A 5,061-nucleotide genomic window follows, 5' to 3' on the forward strand; every position below is an offset into this window, starting at 1 on the left:
GCCAGACTCCTCACAGAAGGAATCTTGCCTTCTGCCACCACTGCCATCTCCCAGGTCATTCTTTCTGCTCCGGGCCGCATGGGCACACTTCCTGTCTTCCCCCCAGAATGCAATGCCCTCCTCACCTCCTCTGAACTGCAAACTCTCTCCTTCAAGGTCACTGACTAGATGCTATGCCGGACTTTTTCTCTCCTGCAGTCGGGTCCCTGGGCATTTACCCTCGTGACTAACTGGCTTGGGGTTGGGGTCAGTTGAAGTTCAAGAGGGCCAACATTCTGACTTTGACTGTTATTGATTTGTGGCGTTTACAAGCCAAAGTGCAGAGCCTCCGGGGCCAAGACTGCAGGCCCAACAATGTGTCCCTTCTCCTGGGGCCCTGTTTACCTTCCGGGAGCGGGCAGGGTGTGGTCAGAACTTCTGGGGTGGCAAGAGCACCAGGGTGTGGCGAGAACACTGGGTGGGGCTGCCCAGGACAGGCCTTGGAGAAAGGAGCCGAGCCACCAGCCGCAGGGGCCCAGGTCTAAAGGCTGAGGTCCCCTGTGTGTCCTGCTCTGTTGTGGAGCGGCTGTGGAGACTCGGGCTCTCTGCTCCTCGCACACAACAACAACAACAGCAACGGCAACACAAATAACATGACCTTTCCTGAGTCCTTATGAAGCACACGTAGCACTCCAAGCGCTGCCTTCGTCATTAGGACCAGGAGCTATGTGTGGGTCCTGAAACCACCCCCACTAGCTGCATGACTTTGGGGACTTGACTTAGCCTCTTGACTCCTCGACATCCTCCTCTGTAAGAAGTGGGGCGGTTAAAGCACCTTTGTGGACCGCAGGGCTGGACGCACCCACTGGACCCCCCAGCCACCATGCTGGACCCAGGAAGGGGAAGGCAACATTAGACCAGGTGATGTTGGGGTGGGGGAATTTATCTTGGTGACTTTCGGATGTCAGGTGCATGTAGGTATAAGGAGGCAAAGCTAAGAATCCAGGAAAGAATTGCCAGAGAAGGAATTAACTATTAGATTTTATATGAAAATACCCACCTTGATCCTGAGAGAAAACAGACCTAGCAACAGTAGTAATTGAGCGGAGCCTTGAGCACAGAAAACCAAATGAAAACTCACTGAACAAGGCAAAGGTCAACTACTTAAAACATGTTACATATCATAAGGTTTTCAAGCAAGGAAATAATGTATATGTAAGTTGTAAAAGAAGAAGAAGGAGAAAGAGGAGGAGAAGGGGAGGAGGAAGAAGAAAAGCACCTTCCTCCTTGGGTTGTGGGAGGATTAAGTGAGAAAGTCCTGGAATAGTTTCTGGCCCAAGGTAGTGTTGGGTAAGTATTAGCAGTTGCTAATGCAAATTTCACATGCATGACTTCGTGCTGGACTCACAACAATCCTGAAACAAGTCCTCTAAGAGCAGAGGCTTAGGGCACATGGAAAGAAGCAAGCAAAGCTGGGATTTGCTCCCAAAATTACCTGATTCTGAATCTCAAACACTGGAACCAGAATCACTGTGTCTTACTGCCTTTCATTGACCAACTTCACCCCAAGAAACCTTGATTGAGTGCCTTGCTGTGAGCCAAGCTGTTGTGACCTTATTTACTTGGTTGAAACATTCCAAAGTGCTCAGTTCATAAGCAGTTACAGAGCTCTTCTCCCTGGGCACTGAGCTGGGTCTTGGATCCACCTCCAGGAGTGAGATGTTGGTCTTGCCCACAAAGAGCTCACTGGCCGATCTGCAAACAGAAAAGCCCCTGCGTTGTGATCAAACAGCTTGACAAGTCTAAAGATTCTCTCCGCTTGCAATTCCATTTACTTGAACTTCCTTACATCTTTTGAGGGCCTTAACTAAAAACACCTATCCTGATTTGCTTGAAATTCCCACCTCTGGATGGAGGTTTAAAGTAGACTGTTACATGGGGAGCCTGGGTGACTTAGCTAGTTAAGCGTCTAACTCTTAAAGGCTTTTTTTTTTTTTTTTAAGATTTTATTTATTTATTTGACAGAGAGACAGAGAGTACAAGCAGTGGGAGCAGCAGGGAAAGGGAGAAGCAGGCTCCTGCTGAGCAGAGAGCCTGGGGAGGGGTGGATCAGTCCCAGGACCCCGGGATCATGACCTGAGCCGAAGGCAAACGCTTAACTGACTGAACCACCCAGGTGCTCCAAGTGTCCGACTCTTGATTTCAGTTCTGGTCATGATCTCAGGGTTGTGGGATCAAGACCTGCATCGGGCTCTGCACTGGGCATGGAGCCTGCTTAAGATTCCCCCCTCCCTCTGCACCACCCCCCCGCCAATAAATGAATACATCTTTAAATTTAAAAAAATTCTCTCTAAAAAAAATACACTGTTACATAAGATGAAAGAAAGGAATAAACTGAGGGAGACACTGACCATCCATTTATCAGTTATCAATTAATCCTTGAAAGACTAGAAAGATTTGGTAAGGGTTGGAGGAACGGAAAGACACCTCCGTCTGGGCACAGGCCTCCTCTAAGTAGTGGCTTTGGAAAATTGCAACCACATTCTGGAAGAGAGGTTGGGTAAATGTTACCACTGAGAAACTAGGGAGAAAGTAGTACGTGAGATCTGCTATCTGCAGGCGTAATTCACCTCCAAGGTGTGTTGTAGATGGCTGTCTAGGGAGACTCCAAACACCAAAATCAAATCCATGCAGTTATGAAACAGACACTGACAGAATACTCTACGGGCACTATGCAAAACCGTGGGGATTTCACATGAAACTAACCCCAGCCCCTGCTGCCAGGTGCCCTCACTATAATCTGAGACTGAGCGTCAATAAAGGTGTAAGCCAATCAATTGAATTAATCTGATTTTAAGAAGGAGAATCAGAACCAGAAGCCTGGGGTTTTTGGCTTTGGTCATGGTGCTTTATACTTGGAAAGAGAAAGGAAGGACTTAATACAGGAATGAAGTTCTGAGGACGTGGAGCCGGTTACAAACACACATGTAAGAGGTTATCCCACAGTTGAGGAGTTCAGTGGGTACCGTGGAGTCTGCTTTCTATCAACCGTCTTCACTCCCGGGGGGGGGGGGCTCCCTCAAGGTGGGAACTTTGGGGAACCCCTGGAGGAGGTGAGAATAGGGGAGGTGGGGCCCAGAGGCCCGGCAGTGGAACTGGAGGGGGGCAAAGCCAGTTTCAGAATCTCGAGGTAAGCGTTTGAGAGCAGGTAGACTTGAGGAACCCACAGGGTTTGGGAGAGGTTGTGAAATGCGCTGAGTTAAACCGAAACTGCATGGTTGCTGGGCTCTCAGAGCGGTAGTTCTGAGACTCGTTCTGTTAGAGCCTCAGGACTTTCTGTGGTTAGGAGAAGGCGGGCCCAGGGCCCGAGGGGTGTGGCTTGGGTGTGGCCTGAGGGGATGGTAACGCTCCCAATCCCACCCACTTTCAAGCCCTCATTGCATCACAGCAGGACCCAGAGGGTGCAGTGTTCTGCAGAAAGGGCTGGGTTCTGACTCTACTGACGAAGTTTCCTGAGAGGCGGGCCTCCAGTGGAAAAAGGTGCCTCTGGAACCTAGGAAATCCGCACTTAATCTTAGCCGAGAGGTCAAGAAGTGATGGACCCCCGGAAATCCATAAGGGCCGTAAAGCTTTTACTGTTTCTGTTCAATCCAACTCAACTCAACTGAATTCAACGGATTCAGCTAACTATTTAACGTGTACTGGCCGGAAGCTAGAAATACCACAGTGAATAAGATAGACAAACTCTTCTGCTGCCTGCGAGAAGTTTATAGTCTAAAGGTTGACACAGATCGAAGCACAATGAAACCAACATTGTGGCTGTGCGAGCCTCGAGACCCAAAAGCCACCTCGACAACGGAACAGAGGATAGAGGAGGCGAGCTGCTCTAGATAGAGAGGGTCCTCCAAGAAAGTGACTTTTCCTGTGCAGCTAGCAGGGCGAGGAGCCCCCCAGGGGAAGAGTGGCTGCCTATCAGCAGCGCGCCTGCCTCCCCCCACTTCTCCCACCTCCAGAATCAGCACCGCCTAATCCCCGTGGCTGCAGCCAGCCCTCTGATGCTTTTCAAAGATTTTTTTCCTGCTGCATCTAGATTTTCCAGTTTTTTCTGGCAGAAGCTCTGGTGTGCTGTAGGCTACTTTATTCCACATAGGAGTGGAATTCACAGCACTTACTTTCACACATTTCTTTCTTTTTTAACTACACAAGCAGCACACAAATGCAATACCCTCATACACATTAATTTAAAATAATGAACACTACAACAGTAAATTGTTGACGGTCCTCTTTGACCCTTTCCAAGCCTTCCCATAGGTAATGGAGAAGGATGCACACTTCTTACCCTCCTTGGTGTCTCCCCTACGTGTGAAGTTTTGACACTTCTGTCCTCTCTTCCTCTCACTTTCTGGCATCCCAGGGGAGGAAGGAGGTGGCCGCACTTAGTTGGTGAGTTTGGGAACTCAGCTCCCTCCGGTTTTGCCTTTCTTCCTCCTGGGATGGGGCTGTCGGGAAGGAAGGCAAATTCTCCTCTGTCCTGAGTGTTACTGGTGATCACCACCACCTCCCCTCCCCCGGGGTGGGAAGCCACCACCAGTCCTACACGGGCAGGTTTGTTGGCCCAGTCCTGGGCTTCGATTAACAGGCCATCTGGACTCACCTAACGTGTGCCCTCCAGCCGAGCCTTTTTCTGTAAAAAGAGGGAGTATCTTGAACCACGTCTGACATGTCTTTGGTGGGACCTAGCTTTCATCTCCAATCTCAGCAGCAAGACAGTGCAGGAAGTGGCATTTTTAGTTTTCCAGGCTCTGTAGTCCCAGAAGGCATGTTAGGAAAGGGTTGCATGAATGCAGGGGGCGAATTCACCCCGTCCGCCGCAAGCGTGAGCGGCGTGTCGCAGTGTAATTGCATGGGCACTCGCGCCGAGAGTTCGTCCCGGAAGCGCGCTCACCAGACGCCCGTGGGTCCCCTATGTGGTTCCGTATTAACGTGGTATCATCTGCCTGCTCACTGGAGTCCGCTGATTTTACCAAGAGCACCTGACGGATGTTATCTAGCCGAATTAGTTCAGGTGAGTTTGCAACACAT

General features: G+C 50.0%; 1 long non-coding RNA gene across 1 annotated transcript; it reads right to left on the reverse strand.

Annotated features, from left to right (window-relative positions):
- Positions 1-1,658: 1,658 nt before the first annotated feature.
- On the reverse strand, positions 1,659-4,726 carry LOC117804359. Its single transcript, XR_004628709.1, has 3 exons — positions 4,634-4,726; positions 4,319-4,478; positions 1,659-1,734 (listed from the first exon to the last, which is right to left on the reverse strand). It is a non-coding gene; the product is annotated as an uncharacterized LOC117804359 (long non-coding RNA).
- Between the last annotated feature and the right edge of the window lie 335 nt (positions 4,727-5,061).

This window comes from Ailuropoda melanoleuca, chromosome 11 (assembly GCF_002007445.2).
Source record: "Ailuropoda melanoleuca isolate Jingjing chromosome 11, ASM200744v2, whole genome shotgun sequence".
Taxonomy (NCBI): domain Eukaryota; kingdom Metazoa; phylum Chordata; class Mammalia; order Carnivora; family Ursidae; genus Ailuropoda; species Ailuropoda melanoleuca.